Genomic DNA, 20,491 nt, shown 5'->3' on the forward strand with positions numbered 1-20,491 from the left:
TATTATATTTCCAGCTTATGCAGTGACCCAACTAGGACTCTCTGTAGCTGATGACTTCTTTCCTCGGAGTCCTCCAGTATAAGTTGCTATAGATGATCTTTAGGCTGATGGGAAGATTTAGAGGGTTTTGTTCTTTTTGAGTGTTTATCCTTTTTTCTTCTGCTCTTCTGGTCTTTGAGTTCCTGAAGCAGAAACGTAAAGCTGGTGACATTGTAACTTTCCCCTGCGCGGTATTGTTTAGTTAATGGAGCTGGTAAACAAGGGGTTGTTTTTCTGGTCGGCTATGTAAGCGTGCACCTGTGGAATGTCTATGTGTGGAACATGAGCCCTCACATTCCTCTTACTTCAGTTTTGGGCCAGGAGAAGAGTTATTCAGGTTTTACAAACCTTGTTGTGTTTTCTTTGTGAAGATCCTCAATCAGTAGTCAAGGTTATTTTTGTTTCATGCCATCGACACAACAATGTGGTCCTTGTCTCCGACCGATTAGGTGCGCCGAGCCGGGACTGGGCAAGTCATTGTCAGAATCTCCCAGCCATTCAGAGACACCATGGACTGTGCTAAGAAGAAACAATGGTCCACCGTCACCTTGGACCTCTACCGTTAATGGACGTTGGATGGGTCACTGGGTTTCCAATGCTTTCACCCGGTCCAGTCACGATCCAGTGGCGCTTTTTCCGGGATTCGGGTCTGCCGCGATTCACTAAGATCGTGCGCCCGATATCCAGCAGGTGTCACTGCTGTGCCGAGGTCCGCCGGAGTTCACCTTCTTCTTCCCGGTGCATGTAAGTGCTGATCTTGCAACACAAATTCTTTTTTAAATTCTGCGGTTGTTCCGAATCCGTCGGGTTGTCCGACGGCCACGTCCCCCCGATTTCTGTCGTGTGAAAGCCGGGGCCGATGTGCCAAAATCCGATCGCGTTCTCCAAAATCCCGGGGCAATTCTTAGCAAATCGGAAATTGTCAGGAAACCCGACGAAAGTGCGTGATTTGGACCCTTAGTAAATGAGCCCCAATGTCTACTTCTTGGAGGACCAAGGTCTAGAGGTCTATCTAGGTCTCCTTGTATCATCAGATACCATACAAATGAAAGGTTTTGGAGAGTGCCCCTCCCACTCAAAAAGACTCAATGGGGCACATTTACTAAGGGTCCACAGAGCCCATTTATGTCGGGTTTCCCGACTATTTCCGATTTGCGACGCACTTAACAGGGGTTTTTGGCGCATGTGATCGAATTTTGGCGCAATTGTCATTACTTTCATGCAACGGTCGTGGCCGTCGGACAACCCGACTGATTCGAATTGTGTCACAAGACAATGCACTCACATGCACCGGTAAGAAGAAGGTGAACTCGGGCGGACCTCAGCGGGGATCGGGTAAGTAAATGTGCCCCAATATGTCTTAAGTCCAAAAAGTCTATGATTTTGTAGTTGATTTAATTGTAAGTGTTGTATTATGAAGACAACTCCTTCTCTAATCAGAGGACACATGGTGATCCCCAAAGGTCCACCTTCTCCAGTGATCAGCTGTCTGTCTGGACATTTTCCATGCAGAGCCCCTACAAAAGGAGGGATGTAGCATTCAAAATTTAAGACTAACCCTATTACAAATGGATGACTTTCATGTGACAGAGGTATAGCCCCTTTAGCTTAAAGGGGTTGTCCAACAATCACAGCATATCACCAGTCCATCAGAATTGGGGTCCATTGTTCCCTGTTGGAATGGAGCAATCAAAGCGCATGCGCAGCGCTGCTATACTGGAAGTCTCTACGGGAGATAGCTGAAAACATCACTCTGCTCTCCCAATGACTTTGAACATCCGCATGATCCAACCCATTCATCATTAAGACCCCATTTCTTGTGACTGGTGGGGTCTCAATGTTTGGTCTCCCAATGAGCAGACTTATAGGTGGGAGATAGCTCCTCAATTTTTTATATTCTCAGTTATAGAGAAAATGGGGGACATTGTGCGCTTGTTTGTAGGCGTATGATATTGTCCCCGACCCACCCTGCTGCCGGCCTCGCCCACCTTCACGTCTCACTTGGCATGGAGTTGGCGTAAAGGAAGAAATAATCACAATTACTGGAGGTTTGCTAGCAATTACACTGCCGTACAAGCCCATGATGAACTTCGCCAATGGGGCCGATGTCTTAGAACTCGCGTATTGTGTGCCCGAAACACGAGCTGAAATATAGGCCAGTTGCATGTTATTAAAAAAAATGACCAGTGTGAAAACAATTTCCCATAGATTTAGACATGTTGTCTCTTAGAAACGAAATTGTTGTCCTTGGATACAACCACCACCGCACTCTTGCAGTGGTGGCCATACATGCTATTCTATTGAGTCCTTCCTGACCATCTGGATTCAGCGTTCATAACCACAGGACGGCTGTGGGACAGGCAGTAACTCCTGAACATTCATATGCAAAAACAATTTGTTTCCATGTGCTATTTCTCCAGCAGCGGTGGTCGTATCCAAGGACAACATGGAAAATTATCTTCACACAGGTACATTTTTATTACATTCAATTGAAGAAATGTATATATATATATTGCAGCTGAATTTAAACGCCAATGCCCCAATGAGAATACCCCCTTTAACAAATTAGTTACCAAATTTTGTAGCTTGCGCCTAAAACTGCGTCTTTTTCATGCCTTTTTACGCTATAAAATGGTTCACAATGGAGCTAATATTAAATGGGCTTTATTGGACTGAGAAAATCATGACTCTATTAGAAACATTGGGGCTCATTTACTAAGGGTCTGAATCGCGCACCTTTGTCGGGTTTCCCTGCGATTTCCCATGAATTGCGCTGGGATTTTGCCGCACGTGATCAGCGCCGGCTTTCACGCGACAGAAATCGGGGGCCGTGGCCATCGCACGGATTTGGAAAAAACGCAGAATTTAAAAAAGAATTTGTGTCGCAAGATCAGCACTTACATGCAACGGGAAGAAGAAGGAGAACTCCGGTGGACCTCGGCGCAACAGCGCCACCTGGTGGATATTGGGCGCACGACCTTAGTGAATCCCGGCAGAACCGAATCCTCGTCAGAGAACACGCCGCTGGATCGCGAGTGGACCGGGTAAGTAAATGTGCCCCAATGTGTAGCTGTGCACAAGTTGTATCAGTGAATTGGGTAATACTGCTGTCTACTATAAACAGCGCCACCCTATACACAGGTTGTGTCTGGTACTGCAGCATGCCTGTTCTTTTCTCGTGAAGGCTCCTCACCCGTCCACAGGTTGTATCTGGTATTGCATCCAGTCTTATAGGGTAGCATATTAATTCAAATTAGGGTTTAACTTCGTCTGCAGCATCCGCACAACGAGTCCCCTTTAAGAGAAACTTCCGATATAAAGAACAATACCGCGATAATATATTTCCAGCCGATTCTCAGTCTCTTTTATTCCTTGCTACCTGATGTGTTTAGGTTATGAAAAACAGAGCGCGAATGTGTAACTTAATTTAAAGTAGCCCGTTTCAGCAGTTTTGTTTTTCAAATTAAAATTTAACATGGCCGAGTAGTGTTCTGTATCTGGTGGGCGATCGGATCTGCAATGCAAAGTGGAAACCACAGGTTTGTCTGCTAAACATGCAGAAAATTGGAGAGGCACAATAGATAAACATAAATCAGTTTATGGGACATTTTCATAATAACATCGCTCCGCGAGCGGAAGGAGAAGAAAAGCGCATTATTCAGGATTTAACACAGTCGGTCTGTGTCATCCGATTCCGCACGTGAAATTGGATGTTTCACACGATCAGGTTGAGTGAAGCGGCTGCCTGACTTCCCATTCATTGGAAATAGGCTGATATTATTCGGGGGAATTTCGGTGACTTTGGGCTTAAGGGGGTGTAAGGCTTAGAAAATAAGGTCATTGGAAAGTAACGGTCCTTGTTTGGGATTCTGGGACATAGAACGGTTAGTAAGAGTGTCTCTCGCTTTGGAGGACACAAATTTCCATGTATTACATAGAAAGGTAATTTATTTCTATGGGGAATATGTAATACCTCATTTCACCTGTGGGGGCACTGCAGAGAAATTGAACACTTGCAGTTCCATTTAATAATTATAGATACTGTTAAGGGACATCTACTACCGGGATGAAGGATTGTAAAAACCAAGCACATTGACATACTGGTGTGCACCCCCTCTGGCAGGATCTGCTCTTCTGCTCTACTGGGGCGTGGAGTAGCTGGAGCTGAGGCTACATGGTGCTGCTACTCCACGTCCCTGTAGCCTCTTACCTTTTACTGATACATCTTCAGCGTGCAGCTACAAGGAGCTGTGCGCACTCGTCCGCGAAGCCGGTGTTCTGCACATGCACAGTAATTCCGGCTTTGGAGACTAGATGGCGCAGCTGCTGTTCTGTGTTGTGGGCATGCGCACAACTCCGGCCTTGTGGACGAGTGTGCGCAGGAGGATACTCCACTACTGGTGTGTGGAGTAGCCGCGCCGTGTAGCCTCAGCTCCAGCTACTCCACGCCCCAGTAGACTCTTTACAAAATTTGCATATTACCACAATTAAAGTTTTAAAAAGATACAGGGGACATGAGGATTAGCCCTTAAAAGGGCTATACTCACGTACAATAGAGGCACCTACCTCCCGATCTACCTTAATAGGTAGATCCGTGGTGGTAAGTTTCCTTTAAGCTTCCTATACTCTTTGGAAATTTCTCAAACCCAGTGGAGTACCTGATCATCCACCAGGCTCCTATACATCCTATACAGTATGTCCCCTATGTACACTTCATGCTGAGATCATTTTGGAACTGGCCTGTAGAGAACCCAAATCACAAAAACGGCATGTTACACCCCAAAGGGGATTGTGTCATAGTCCAAATGGGTCATGGTTGCAATGTAGCACCGACCAACCGGAACTAGACTGCCAAATATCCTGCAAGTATGAGCTAAATATTTGGCCAAGGCAGAAAGATTTTTTGGAACAACCCTCCCTGTACAAGCGTGCCAATCTACGACTCTGCCTAAATGTGTGAATCACAACACCACCAAAGCATAGACTGAGACTACAGTGGCGTAACTTGTAGCTCATGAACCCCAGGGGGGGTACTTTCAGTTTCTAGGGCCCTGGTACAATGCTTCTTCTCTACCCTCTAAATATAGAATCCATGTCAATATTACGATTGTAGTGTAGGGTTGGACTGGCCACCAGATTATATTGGAGGGGCCTAGCTGGAACACAATAATGTAACCTGAACATCCAGCCAAAGAGCACCCAATTAGGAGCCTACGGTCTACTTCCTAGGAGTTAATGAAAATTATTAGACCCCCATCATAATTTTATCTGGTGGGCTCAAGGAAACCAAGTCTTACACTGATACATCTAGAACAACCCTACTTGTAATTCTAGAATGTTCTCACATTATTAATATTCCTACCTTGTGTCTACGACCTGTTCGTGAGGACACCATAAGCTTGGCTGGAAATAATTTCTGCAACTTCCCATGATTTAACACCTACCAGTCCCTTCTTTGATGTCGTCCTTTTGAGCGGCGAATAGCTAAAAATAATGCTCCACCGAATGCTAAGTACGGTTAGTCTGGGAACGATTACACCATGTTTTGTGGTTATATTTTTATGTGAAATTCTGTAGGCAGCCACCACAAATAGCTGTCTGCAGAATCTCCATTCACCATCAAATGAAATCCACTCGAATTCTTCGTAGTTGGTAAAAATAAGATGACTGCGGAGCGGATGATGTGAATAATCGGAGGAGTCACGACCTATCACGACGTCCCTTTCTCTAATATTTCCATTTTATCTTCTAGACTTTACCTTGAAGGTGAATATATAGATAAAAGATACAATGACACATAATAATCTCTATGGTTTTGGTTTCCATATCCTTTGTCTCAGTAGGGTAACATTTTCCATATAGGTGTCATGGCTGGTTTCAATGGAGGTGAAGATTAGGTGGAAAATTTTTGTCAAATTTTAAGACCTTCCTTTCTACAACTGTTTTAATTGATGAGTATTTATGAGATGAGATGTGTGCAGGAGCCTTCACAGATATTTATAAGGTTAAAGTCAATATTAGGGATTAGCTGAACCAATCGGGTTCGGCTGAGCCTTGAAAAAAGAAGGCTAACACCTGTGTACAAAATGCAACCAGAAGTGCATCTTCTGCTGAACTTTATGGGCAGCGGATGACTCTGAAACCTGAATGGGCATAAATGTTACAGCATTAATGTATAGTTTTTAGTGTTGCTTTTGTCAGCTTATTGTGTCTCCATAAAGAATTCCCTGTAGACACAATGGGGGTCATTTACTAAGGGGCCGATACGCGTTTTCCCGACGTGTTCCCCGAATATTTCCGATTTGCGCCGATTTTTCCTGAATTGCCCCGGGTTTTTGGCACTCGGATTGTGGCGCATCAGCGCCGGCATGCACGCAACGGAAATCGGGGGCGTGGCCGAACGGAAACCCAACGGATTCGGAAAAACCGCCGCATTAGGAAAATTGAGAGGCCTTAGTGCATAGTTCTTGAAGATAACCCCTGTCAATGCCCCCTAATGGAACCATGTTGTCACGGGTCGCAGGTACACCCGTATACCTCTGTGTGCCGCATCGAGGAACTCGCCTTTCCCGGCTCCAGCAGCGGTCTCCGTGATGCCCACGTTCCGGCACGTGCGTCTCCTATTGTGCATGAGCACTGGCTAAGTAAAATTTGAAGGACCAGCGCGTCGATAATTAGCGCTGGCCAGTCGCATGCCCTGATAGATTTCAGCCCCTTTCTGTGTCCTCTGCCATATCTTTCTGCCTCATAGCCTTAGAGAAACTTGTTCCTGATGCCCTGTTCGATTATCCTGATTTCCCATTGTGACCTCGATTCTGTTCCTGACCTCACTGCTGTGCTGCCCGTCATGACCTTCTGCTATGTCCAGACTCTGATCCTGTGCTGCCCGTCTCGACCTCCTGCCTGTCCCTGACTACTATCCTGCCTTATGATTCTGTACTTCACCTTGCCCGCCACCGCGGACAAAGTCGCACCTGTGGAACGACCTGGTGGTACCATGCCGCAGCAAGTCCAACCCACTTTGGGCTCTGGTGAAAACCGTGTGCCACTTAGACTCCGCTCCCAGGTGTCGGCTTACGTCATCATCCGTGGTGGTCTAGAGGATCCACTACCACTGATCCTCACGCATGTATAACATTGTTAGACATTCAGGGGAAATTATTGGCTCTGTTTTTCCTGACAAAATCAGGTACAGGAGCAGAAGCAAATGGCTGAATTCTTAAAGGGGTTGGGTCTTAGATCCATTCACTTAAATTTTTGCTTTCATATTTTCATTGTTTTCAATTGAATAAAGATAATTCTTCTAGTCTGATTTGTTCTATGATTTGTTCACACCAATTACCAACTGTTTTTCGGAGAGAGAAAAAAAATCTGTGATTAAAATAAAAACAAGATAATTGCTTAATTGTGTTGTTATATTTACGATCGGCGGCTGAACCAAAGCTCAATTACAATTCATTAAGTGGCTTTCTATATTGTTACAAATTATTATCTATTGTTGCAAATAATTATCTTACAATTATCGTCTTGATTTCCAGTTCAGCTTTTCCGTAAAAAACCACAATAACTAATTAATTGTAGAGTCTCAAATTTTTTTTTTCTTCATTGTAGATCTCCTTGGTGACATCTTATATTCTTCTTATAATCACGTTTCCCATTGTGGGGAGACCAAAACTTCTTTGACCAAGAGGTTTACGAGGAACTTTCACCTCTACCAAATCCAACTCCTATGATCGATGCTGCTCTACTGGTTCTGGAACAGATGGAATTTTTGGGTCCCCAAACATTCCTGAGCAATTTTCTAATTCTCTACTGGTGCCAAGTTGTCTGCTTTGAGACAAGGCCGCCCACTTGACCCTTAAGACTCTAATTTGCATATTGGTTGCAGAAAGTAATGACTCCATTGCTCGGGAACGGTTGGGGTTAGAGAGAAAATTCCAACTGTGTCGGAATCAGTGGAGTGCAATCTATTAGAGGGTGGCAAGAATTGGAGATGGTGAAGGTGGTGAGAGGTCCTCTTTAAAGGATCGGGACTCTAACCAACCAGTGGAACTAATATACACTAGTTATTAATTTGTATTATCAAGGAAGGTTACACACACAAGAGTAGCCAATTTGCCGTAACTCTTATGGTTGAAACAGAAGCATGGGATAGATGGCCCTCCTACAGGGGAACCTCTAGCTATCAGATATTTGGGGAATATACTAGAAAGATTCCATAAATGTCTATTGCTGGAATATGCCTACAGAGATTCCTACATAAGACTTTGGACCCTTACCCTTTGGCACTAGCCTCATAGGTAATTTGCGCCTCCTTTTCTATAGTAGGACCAATATGATACTCAAAACATAACATATACATATGTCAAGTTTTGGCTCTGGCAAAGAGGGGGGTACATAAAGGGGTTCTCCAGGTTAAAGAATGTTGATAACATTTCTAAAGAATAGGTCCTGAATATTAGATTGGTGGTGGTCCAGCACCCAGAGCCCACATAGATCAGCTGTTCCAAGCAGGTAAATAATAAAGAACAGAACAGGAAGTAGAGAGCGCCATTCTCAGTCTAGTGGCCAGACGAGGTTTTTCCGATCAATTGTCGATAAGTTGAATTAAAACTGAGCTGCAGTGACTTGGATCAGCCACTACACAAGGGATGGCGCTGTCTACTTCTCTGTTTATCAGCTCCTGGTCTGTGAGGGTGCTGGTGTTTGACTCCCCATTACCCTGATATGAATGACCTATACTTAGGAAAAGTCATCAATAATTTAAGGATCTATGTTTTTGCCGAGCATGATGGGAATCCCAGTTCATCCACCGGCGAATGGACCAATTAGTAACTGAAGTCATTTCACCACACTTTTATAATTGTGACTACAAAGCCGTCTCCTCCGCTCTCCTTTTTGGAAAGCCTGTGTTGTTCTTGTGAAGAGACGGGCGCTGGCTGGTACCGATCAGCAACTGTCCTGCCACATATTGTTTTTATTAACTCTCCGCATGTCACTCACCATTAGGCACAAGCGGCTTCATTTGTGTACGTTTTCATTCTGTTATTTACTGATGTTTGCTCATGCCCGACGCCTCGCCAATGAAAATGCTGCCGACGTGCTCGCCCGCACTCTCCAACTGATGTTTTTTTTTATTATCTTTTTGTCTTCAGGGTAAAGAGATTGACCTTTTTTGGTTGGTTGTGAGTGAAGATTGCTTTGCAGAAGCGCCTACTTCTATAAGGTAATTACTTGCATTGTAACGTGTTTCGACTTGCCCTTATTTGGGGTACGATGCGGCAGATTTTACCTTTATACTGTTTTGTGAACTTCTGTCAATTTGTTTTTGTCATATTTTCAAAAAGTTGCAATTCCACTGACTTGAGTTTGGACTGTACAATGGTAATTTTTTTGGATTCAACCACCCAGTCAGGGTATCGCCAACTACTAGATTTTTCAGTAACCACAAAAAAGAACCAAAAATTAACAAAAGTGTGTTAAAATCAAAGGGTTTCCTGCAAAAATATATATTACACTGATCAGAAATATCTAAAATTTGTAATCTCTTCCACTCAAGTCTTTCGACATATAGGGGGAAGTGAAGAGGCTGATGTGTTTAGGCACCTTCACTGTCAGCATTGTGTAGATCGCATGGGATTTACCTCCTATCCCCCACAGATTGGAAAAATAGTGGCATGTTCTATAAAAAAAAAAAAACAGTGGCCACCACCGGTGCATGGGTCGTGTCAACAACCTCCATAATGGATTTGATATGAATTGTTCCCAAAAGGAGAATTTGGTGAATCAAGCTCAAACATTGTTTGAAGACACATGGTTTGGACCATGGTAGTACGATGGCATCTTAATTGGAAAAATGGAAAATAATGAAAAATAATTGTGATCTTTAAGTTTCCCACAATGATAGCCTGTAGACCTCCTATCCATATGGTGTTATGACCAAGTTCTTATAGGTGCCAGTGCTAAGACGATTGCCTATCCCGAATTGTTACGGTTTTCATATCTTAATAACTTCAATGGAGAGTAGCAGAGAAGGGCGGCCTTCTGTCCATGGAGTTCCACTTCTAAGAATTTTCAGGCCATTGTTTGTAGTTTCATAGTAGATAAGGTTGGAAACAGACATAGGTCCATCAAGTCATAGAGTGTTGATCAAGAGGAAGGAAAAAATTCCCTACAAGGCTGATGCCGTTTGGCCCAAAGTAGGGGAATATTCCTTCCCGGGCCCAATATTGGCCATAAGAATAACTTCCTGAATCATGAGGGAATGACCTAGAGCAGTGGTGGCGAACCTATGGCACGGGTGCCAGAGGTGGCACTTGGAGCCCTTTCTGTGGGCACGCAGGCCTTCACCCTAGCACAGAATTTGCTAGACTTGACTCAAGGTTTCCTCCTGCAGTCCAAAACTATTTTAAAGCAACACCTCCTTGGCTACCAAGACTACAAGAGAAGCAAGAAGGTATGGACAGAGATGGATTATGGTCAGAGTTCCTGCTCTGGGTCCCCTGATTCTTCCTCTTCAGGGGACCCTGGAAGGAAGCTACAATACAAATTTTCTTTCTATTGTATTGGTGTCCTCAGAATGCCAATACGATTAAGACTGCTTAAATTGTCATCTTAGCACTTTGTAACATAAAAGTAGGTTTTGGTTGTAGTTTGGGCACTCTGTGTGTAAAAGGTTCGCCATCACTGACCTAGTGCTTGGAGGTGCCACCAGTAAGACCACCACTGATCCCACTTCTGTAGCACTGGCATGGTATGTTTCCATACCAGAGGCGGCCATCTTTTATTTGCAGTGATACTCCATAGCATATAGTCCCTTCAATACCATCCACATTTAATGAAACGGTTGACCGTTGTCATGTGTGGTCAACTCATTCTACTGTCTTCCTACCGAGGGTGGTGGCTACAAGGACTGATCAATGATAGGGATGTGGCCAGCTACCTATCTGTAGTTATATTGTTGATTCACCCTTGGTGGACGTCCTACTCTAGTAAGACCTGGTCCACCATGGTTTAGGTACAGATAGGGGTAGAAGATTTGTTACGATTGAGGACATCTCCTCCATGAGATAAATAAGGTTTGTGTTCTACAAGGAATACACGCTTGTCTCAACGCCTCACAAGTAAATGGCCCCCGGGTGCTAACGTGCCATGAGACAGACATTCCTGAAGAGAGTAGCACATAGCGGGACTGTTGTGTGGAGTGTCACCCGCCCGATGTTCATCTCCAGGCTTCTTCATCATAATCGCTCTATTCAAAAATTAACAGTTCTTTAAGCACCATAGCAACCGTGATGTCAGCGGCAACCAGTCACAGCCGTGCCATGTGATGTCAGCGCTCGTTACCGCTTCCCCTGACCTTGTAAGAACATAACGTGGTTAATTGAGTCTAAATGTGATACCGGCACCATACTGTCACTCTTTAACCCTTCGAGTTATAGGTGTTTTGTTTCCATTTCTTTATTTCAATTACATCTATGTAGATCTATCTATCTATCTATCTATCTATGTATCTCATATCTATCTATCTATCTATCTATCTATCTATCTATCTATCTATCTATCTATCTATCCATCTATCTATCTATCTATCTCATATCTATCTATCTATCTATCTATGTATCTCATATCTATCTATCTATTTATCTATCTATCTCATATCTATCTATCTATCTCCTATCTATCTATCTATCTATCTATCTATCTATCTATCTATCTATCTATCTATCTATCTATCTATAAATATATTTATTTATCTATCTATCAATCTATAAATATATTTATTTATCTATCTATCCATCAATCAATCTTCCCATGTATCTAGTCAACTATCTTTATGGAATATTTTATCTACCCATCCATTTTGGAGGTCATTTATCACATTTTCTTTTTTTGTTTATCTGGGATTTGTGCCCGTCATGGATGCTCCAGCGACCCAATCCTATTTAGCCTTTCCCCGCACTCCCTGCCGGATCTTCGTGCTCTATGCCGTTGAAAAAGCTTGAACCCTGCCTAGTGCCTGTTCCTTGATTTGCCGTTGTGACCCCGGTTCCGTGTTTGGTTTTGATCCTGTTCCGCTTCCCTTGACCTGTTGCTACGTCCCCGACTCTGATCCCATGCTGCCCATCCTGACCTCTTGCCTGTCCCCGACTGCGATCTCTGTACCTTGCCTTGGCTGCCACCGCGGACAAAGTCGCACCTGTGGAATGACCTGGTGGTACCACGACGCAGCTCTGGTGAAAACCGGGTACCACTTAGATTCCGGTCCCAGGTGCCGGCTTACGTCATCGTCCACAGTGGTCCAGTGGGTCCACTAACCCTGGAGCCTGCAGTGCCCTTTTCTTGCCTTTTTTTGTGCCCTATTTGTCTTTATAGTCGGAGCTCTTTGTCCAATGCAGTTTTTTCCCCCAAATGATGACATTGGGGCTCATTTACTTACTGTCGTGATCCCGGGGTGCGTTGTCCGACGAGGATTCTGGTCTGCCGCGATTCATGAAGATTGTGTGCCCGAGTTCTTGCATCCGTCACTTCCCCGCTGAGGTCCGCCGGAGTTCACCTGCTTCTTCCCGGTGCTTGTAAGTGCGTGTCTTGCGACACAATTCTAAATGTTAAATCCCGCGTGTTGTCCAAATCCTTTGGGTGGTTCGACGGCCCGCCCCCCCGATTTCTGTCACGTGCAAGCCGGCGCCAATGCGCCACAATCCTGAGGCAATTCGGCACAAAACGGAAATGCGTCTGACGGACCCTTAGTAAATGGGTCCCATTGTCTTTGCTACACATGGTCAGGACTGGAGTGTTTTTGCGCTTTAAGGCGTAAATTAATATTAGATCAGGTGCAAACATCTGGAAGCAGGAGAAATACAAAGAAAAATTTGATGCAAACCAGGAAACGGCTACACGGCGAACTCCAGCAAACAGCTGGAAGAAGGTGTAAAACATTGGGGCTCATTAACTAAGGGTCTGCGGACCGGACTATCGTCGGATATTCCAACGATTTCTGATTTGCGCCGCATTGAGCAGGGGATTTTGGAGCACGCGTTTGGATTTTGGCACATCGGCGCCGGCTTTCATGCGACACAAATCGGGGGGGGGGGGGGCCACCGGACCATCCGACTGATTCGTACTAAGTGCAGGATTTAACATTTAAATTGTGTCACAAGACAATGCACTTACATGCAGAGGGAAGAAGAATGTGAACTCTGGCGGACCTGAGCGGGGAAGCGACACATGCAGGATATCAGGCAGACGATGTAAGTGAATCGCGGCAGATGTGCATTCTCGTCGGACAACGCAGCTCGGAGAACGCACAGGGACGAGTAAGTAAATGTGCCCCAATGTGTAAATACCCAATGCATCCAAAAGTTCACTAAAATACAATCAACATATTGCCACCTCCATTGCATAGTTTGGGGTGGCAGACGGTCAAGTTGGCATGGCCCACAGCGGTGCAGTAACACACTACTTAAAAAGTCGCCGGCTGTGCTTATTTCTGCGCCACGCCGGAGCCTCTTGATGTATCCGGCTGTGCCAGCATGATTGGCGGGGTAATTTAGGGTAATTGGTATTGGGACATCTTTCCTGTGGTCTGAATCTCAGAAGATGTGTAAGAGGCCATAGTTTCTTGGCCTGGGGTAGAAAGAAACAAGTCTGGGGCAGTCAACCGAATCCTAACGATATCTTACCAAACAGTGATAGGTTCGGGTTGTCCTTGTGGAACACCAAGGGGACAACCTGACCCCATGTCTGAAGATTGCCCCAGACCTGCATCCATCCACGCTGGCCGAGAAACACTGGATTCTTGGAATCTCTTTAGAGATCCAACACCTCGGGAAGATGCCCCACCGGCAATGTCACCAAAATTTCCAAAAAGTTGATTGAAAAAAATCTACTTTACTCTAATTTTTACCTTCTGAGCTCTCGTAATCTTCGTATCTCATTCCGGCATAGAAGAAGTAGAGAAGAGTCCACGTCCTTGAGGGACATTTTTCGTGGCTTTGCCCTTTTTTCTTACTTCCATCCATCCTTTTTTGCAATGTTAATAGTCTTCGAATTCCATTTTTTATGTCCACTCTTGTTTTATTGCTGTTCCTTCATCAACGATGTGTAAAGTAGACAGGTCCTAATCCTGTCGCCCGGCAGATGGACTAAGGTGACCGCACTGTCATGATGGGTTTTTCATCTTGATGACCACGTCGTTACAATCTGGTGATGTCAAGAAAAATTTTTTTTTTTACGATAAAAATTAGCTGTTTTAGGAGAATGAATCGACACGTTTTAGCTGCTCCAGGCCTGAGCTGTAAAATGTCTGGAAGGGGTGAAATATGAGTTCTTAAAAAATACAGTGGAGGGCTAAGAAGTAATATATTGATTAAAACATTAAAAATGAGTTAATTAAAAATGAGAAAAAAATGGTTTGCATAAATGAATCTAGTCGCTGCGGACAACTTTATGGGACGACCTGGTAGGAGTTTGTCAGAGGCTAAACCACAGATAGAAAATATTGGGGGTCATTTACTAAGCGCCCGATTCGTGTTTTCCCGATGTGTTACCCGAATATTTCCGATTTGCACCGATTTTCCCTGTATTGCCCCGGGTTTTTGGCGCACGCAATCGGATTGTGGCGCATCGGCGCTGGCATGCACGCGACGGAAATCGGGGGGTGTGGCCGAACGAAAACCCGACGGATTCGGAAAAACCGCCGCATTTTTTTTAAAAAAGTGGCGCTCGTCGCGCTCTTACCTTCACTCAGCCCGGCTCGGTGTACTCTAGTGCGTTCCGATGCTCTTCAGCGTAGCAGCGACACCTGGTGGACGTTGGAGGAACTGCCTTAGTGAATCGCCGGAAGACCCGAATCCACCGCAGAGAACGCGCCGCTGGATCGCGAATGGGCCGGGTAAGTAAATCTGCCCCATTGTCTATGGTTGGGGGCGGGGGGCATGGGGGGTATCCGACTTTTCGGATAACCGGCTCGATTGTCCATCTCAGACTAATGCAACGAGTGCCAGAGGTGGCACTCGGAGCCCTTTCTGCGGGCTCTCAGGCCATTGTCCAAGGACAGAGTTCACCAAACACTGAATCTTCAACTTAAGAGATGCTGCTCTCAGCGCTATTTTAAAGTGACACTTTATTGGCTGTTTGGAACTGCAGGGAAAGTGAGAAGGTGTTGACAGAACTGCATTATCTTTGGAGGTCCTCCTACTGGACCCACCATTTCTTCCTGTACAGAGAGACCCTGAAAAGAAGCTACAATGGTAGTTTGAATTTGCCTTCCTTCTGTCAACTATATTGGTGGCCTCAGGCGGCCGATACAATTGAAAGATGTAGAAGAACAGGTAACAATAAGATAAGGTATAAAATTCCATGCTGGCACCTCACGGTAAATAAGTGGATTTTGGATGTAGTTTGGGCACTTAGTCTGTAAAAGGTTCACCATCACTGCCTTAGAGTCTAGAAGGGGGCGATGGTGGTGTTATAGGCACAAAAAATTTGGTCACAGGGCCCCTTGTCAGTCCATGGTGGGACTTTCATCTTGAAATTATGATCACCTGCAATAGTCTTACAAATCAGAATACCGACTTGTCTTAAAAACATTGTGACATCACTGTGTGTATTATCTCTGTACTGTGACATCACTGTGTGTATTATCTCTGTACTGTGACATCACTGTGTGTATTATCCCTGTACTGTGACATCACTGTGTGTATTATCTCTGTACTGTGACATCACTGTGTGTATTATCCCTGCACTGTGACATCACTGTGTGTATTATCCCAGTACTGTGTCATCACTGTGTGTATTATCCATGTACTGTGACATCACTGTGTGTATTATCCCTGTACTGTGACATCACTGTCTGTATTATCCCTGTACTGTGACATCACTGTGTGTATTATCTCTGTACTGTGACATCACTGTGTGTATTATCCCTGTACTGTGACATCACTGTGTGTATTATCTCTGTACTGTGACATCACTGTGTGTATTATCCCTGTACTGTGACATCACTGTGTGTATTATCCCTGTACTGCGACATTACTGTGTGTATAATCTCTGTACTGTGACATCACTGTGTGTATTATCCCTGTACTGTGACATTACTGTGTGTATTATACCTGTACTGTGACATCACTGTGTGTATTATCCCTGTACTGGGACATCACTGTGTGTATTATACCTGTAATGTGACATCACTGTGTGTATTATGCCTGTACTGTGACATCACTGTGTGTATTATCCCTGTACTGTGACATCACTGTGTGTATTATCCCTGTACTGGGACATCACTGTGTGTATTATCCCTGTACTGTGACATCACTGTGTGTATTATCCCTGTACTGTGACATCACTGCGTGTATTATCCCTGTACTGGGACATCACTGTGTGTATTATCCCAGTACTGTGACATCACTGCGTGTATTACCCCTGTACTGTGACATCACTGTGTGTATTATCCCTGTACTGTGATATTACTGTGTCTATTATCCCTGTACTGTGACATCACTGTGTCTATTATCCCTGTACTGTGACATCACTGTGTGTATTATCCCTGTACTGTGACATCACTGTGTGTATTATCCCTGTACTGTGACATCACTGTGTGTATTATCCCTGTACTGCGACATCACTGTGTATTATCCCTGTACTGTGACATCACTGTGTGTATTATCCCTGTACTGTGACATCACTGTGTGTATTATCTCTGTACTGTGACATCACTGTGTGTAGTATCCCTGTACTGTGACATCACTGTGTGTATTATCCCTGTACTGTGACATCACTGTGTGTATTATCTCTGTACTGTGACATCACTGTGTGTATTATCCCTGTACTGTGACATCACTGTGTGTATTATCCCTGTACTGTGACATCACTGTGTGTATTATCCCTGTACTGTGACATCACTGTGTGTATTATCACTGTAATGTGACATCACTGTGTGTATTATCCCTGTACTGTGACGTCACTGTGTGTATTATCTCTGTACTGTGACATCACTGTGTGTATTATCTCTGTACTGTGACATCACTGTGTGTATTATCCCTGTACTGTGACGTCACTGTGTGTATTATCTCTGTACTGTGACATCACTGTGTGTATTATCTCTGTACTGTGACATCACTGTGTGTATTATCCCTGTAATGTGACATCACTGTGTGTATTATCCCTGTACTGTGACGTCACTGTGTGTATTATCCCTGTACTGTGACGTCACTGTGTGTATTATCCCTGTACTGTGACATCACTGTGTGTATTATCCCTGTACTGTGACATCACTGTGTGTATTATCCCTGTACTGTGACATAACTGTGTGTATTATCCCTGTACTGTGACATTACTGTGTGTATTATTCCTGTACTGTGACATCACTGCGTGTATTATTCCTGTACTGTGACATCACTGTGTGTATTATCCCTGTACTGTGATATCACTGTGTGTATTATCCCTGTACTGTGACATCACTGTGTGTATTATCCCTGTACTGTGACATCACTGTGTGTATTATCCCTGTACTGTGACATCACTGTGTGTATTATCCCTGTACTGTGACATCACTGTGTGTATTATCCCTGTACTGTGATATTACTGTGTGTATTATCCCTGTACTGTGACATCACTGTGTGTATTATCCCTGTACTGTGACATCACTGTGTGTATTATCCCTGCACTGTGACATCACTGTGTGTATTATCCCTGTACTGTGACATCACTGTGTGTAGTATCCCTGTACTGTGACATCACTGTGTGTATTATCCCTGTACTGTGACATCACTGTGTGTATTATCTCTGTACTGTGACATCACTGTGTGTATTATCCCTGTACTGTGACATCACTGTGTGTATTATCCCTGTACTGTGACATCACTGTGTGTATTATCCCTGTACTGTGACATCACTGTGTGTATTATCCCTGTACTGTGATATTACTGTGTCTATTATCCCTGTACTGTGACATCACTGTGTGTATTATCCCTGTACTGTGACATCACTGTGTATTATCCCTGTACTGTGACATCACTGTGTGTATTATCCCTGTACTGTGACATCACTGTGTGTATTATCCCTGTACTGTGACATCACTGTGTGTATTATCCCTGTACTGTGATATTACTGTGTGTATTATCCCTGTACTGTGACATCACTGTGTGTATTATCCCTGTACTGTGACATCACTGTGTGTATTATCCCTGTACTGTGACATCACTGTGTGTAGTATCCCTGTACTGTGACATCACTGTGTGTATTATCCCTGTACTGTGACATCACTGTGTGTATTATCTCTGTACTGTGACATCACTGTGTGTATTATCCCTGTACTGTGACATCACTGTGTGTATTATCCCTGTACTGTGACATCACTGTGTGTATTATCCCTGTACTGTGACATCACTGTGTGTATTATCCCTGTACTGTGATATTACTGTGTCTATTATCCCTGTACTGTGACATCACTGTGTGTATTATCCCTGTACTGTGACATCACTGTGTATTATCCCTGTACTGTGACATCACTGTGTGTATTATCCCTGTACTGTGACATCACTGTGTGTATTATCCCTGTACTGTGACATCACTGTGTGTATTATCCCTGTACTGTGATATTACTGTGTGTATTATCCCTGTACTGTGACATCACTGTGTGTATTATCCCTGTACTGTGACATCACTGTGTGTATTATCCCTGTACTGTGACATCACTGTGTGTAGTATCCCTGTACTGTGACATCACTGTGTGTATTATCCCTGTACTGTGACATCACTGTGTGTATTATCTCTGTACTGTGACATCACTGTGTGTATTATCCCTGTACTGTGACATCACTGTGTGTATTATCCCTGTACTGTGACATCACTGTGTGTATTATCCCTGTACTGTGACATCACTGTGTGTATTATCCCTGTACTGTGACATCACTGTGTGTATTATCTCTGTACTGTGACATCACTGTGTGTATTATCCCTGTACTGTGATATTACTGTGTGTATTATCCCTGTACTGTGACATCACTGTGTGTATTATCCCTGTACTGTGACATCACTGTGTGTATTATCTCTGTACTGTGACATCACTGTGTGTATTATCCCTGTACTGTGACATCACTGTGTGTATTATCCCTGTACTGTGACATCACTGTGTGTATTATCCCTGTACTGTGACATCACTGTGTGTATTATCCCTGTACTGTGACATCACTGTGTGTATTATCTCTGTACTGTGACATCACTGTGTGTATTATCCCTGTACTGTGATATTACTGTGTGTATTATCCCTGTACTGTGACATCACTGTGTGTATTATCCCTGTACTGTGACATCACTGTGTGTATTATCCCTGTACTGTGACATCACTGTGTGTATTATCTCTGTACTGTGACATCACTGTGTGTAGTATCCCTGTACTGTGACATCACTGTGTGTATTATCTCTGTACTGTGACATCACTGTGTGTATTATCCCTGTACTGTGACATCACTGTGTGTATTATCCCTGTACTGTGACATCACTGTGTGTATTATCCCTGTACTGTGACATCACTGTGTGTATTATCCCTGTACTGTGACATCACTGTGTGTATTATCCCTGTACTGTGACATCACTGTGTGTATTGTCCCTGTACTGTGACATCACTGTGTGTATTATCTCTGTACTGTGACATCACTGTGTGTATTATCCCTGTACTGTGACATCACTGTGTGTATATTATCCCTGTACTGTGACATCACTGTGTGTATTATCCCTGTACTGTGACGTCACTGTGTGTATTATCCCTGTACTGTGACATCACTGTGTGTATTATCCCTGTACTGTGACATCACTGTGTGTATTATCTCTGTACTGTGACATCACTGTGTGTATTATCTCTGTACTGTGACATCACTGTGTGTATTATCCCTGTACTGTGACATCACTGTGTGTATTATCCCTGTACTGTGACATCACTGTGTGTAGTATCCCTGTACTGTGACATCACTGTGTGTATTATCCCTGTACTGTGACATCACTGTGTGTATTATCTCTGTACTGTGACATCACTGTGTGTATTATCCCTGTACTGTGACATCACTGTGTGTATTATCCCTGTACTGTGACATCACTGTGTGTATTATCCCTGTACTGTGACATCACTGTGTGTATTATCCCTGTACTGTGACATCACTGTGTGTATTATCTCTGTACTGTGACATCACTGTGTGTATTATCCCTGTACTGTGATATTACTGTGTGTATTATCCCTGTACTGTGACATCACTGTGTGTATTATCCCTGTACTGTGACATCACTGTGTGTATTATCTCTGTACTGTGACATCACTGTGTGTATTATCCCTGTACTGTGACATCACTGTGTGTATTATCCCTGTACTGTGACATCACTGTGTGTATTATCTCTGTACTGTGACATCACTGTGTGTATTATCCCTGTACTGTGATATTACTGTGTGTATTATCCCTGT

General features: G+C 43.9%; 1 protein-coding gene across 13 annotated transcripts in view; it reads left to right on the forward strand.

Annotated features, from left to right (window-relative positions):
* Window positions 1-20,491, forward strand: part of FOXP1 (forkhead box P1) — a 601,095-nt gene that overhangs the window by 246,665 nt on the left and 333,939 nt on the right. For 12 of the 13 annotated variants that reach the window (XM_072128404.1, XM_072128405.1, XM_072128409.1 and 9 more), the window contains one exon: window positions 9,195-9,265. The exons of the other annotated variant lie outside the window; for it this stretch is intronic. The gene's annotated coding sequence lies outside the window, so the exon portion shown is untranslated. The remainder of the gene's footprint in view (window positions 1-9,194; window positions 9,266-20,491) is intronic. 13 annotated transcript variants of the gene reach the window in all.

This window comes from Engystomops pustulosus, chromosome 10 (assembly GCF_040894005.1).
Source record: "Engystomops pustulosus chromosome 10, aEngPut4.maternal, whole genome shotgun sequence".
NCBI lineage: Eukaryota > Metazoa > Chordata > Amphibia > Anura > Leptodactylidae > Engystomops > Engystomops pustulosus.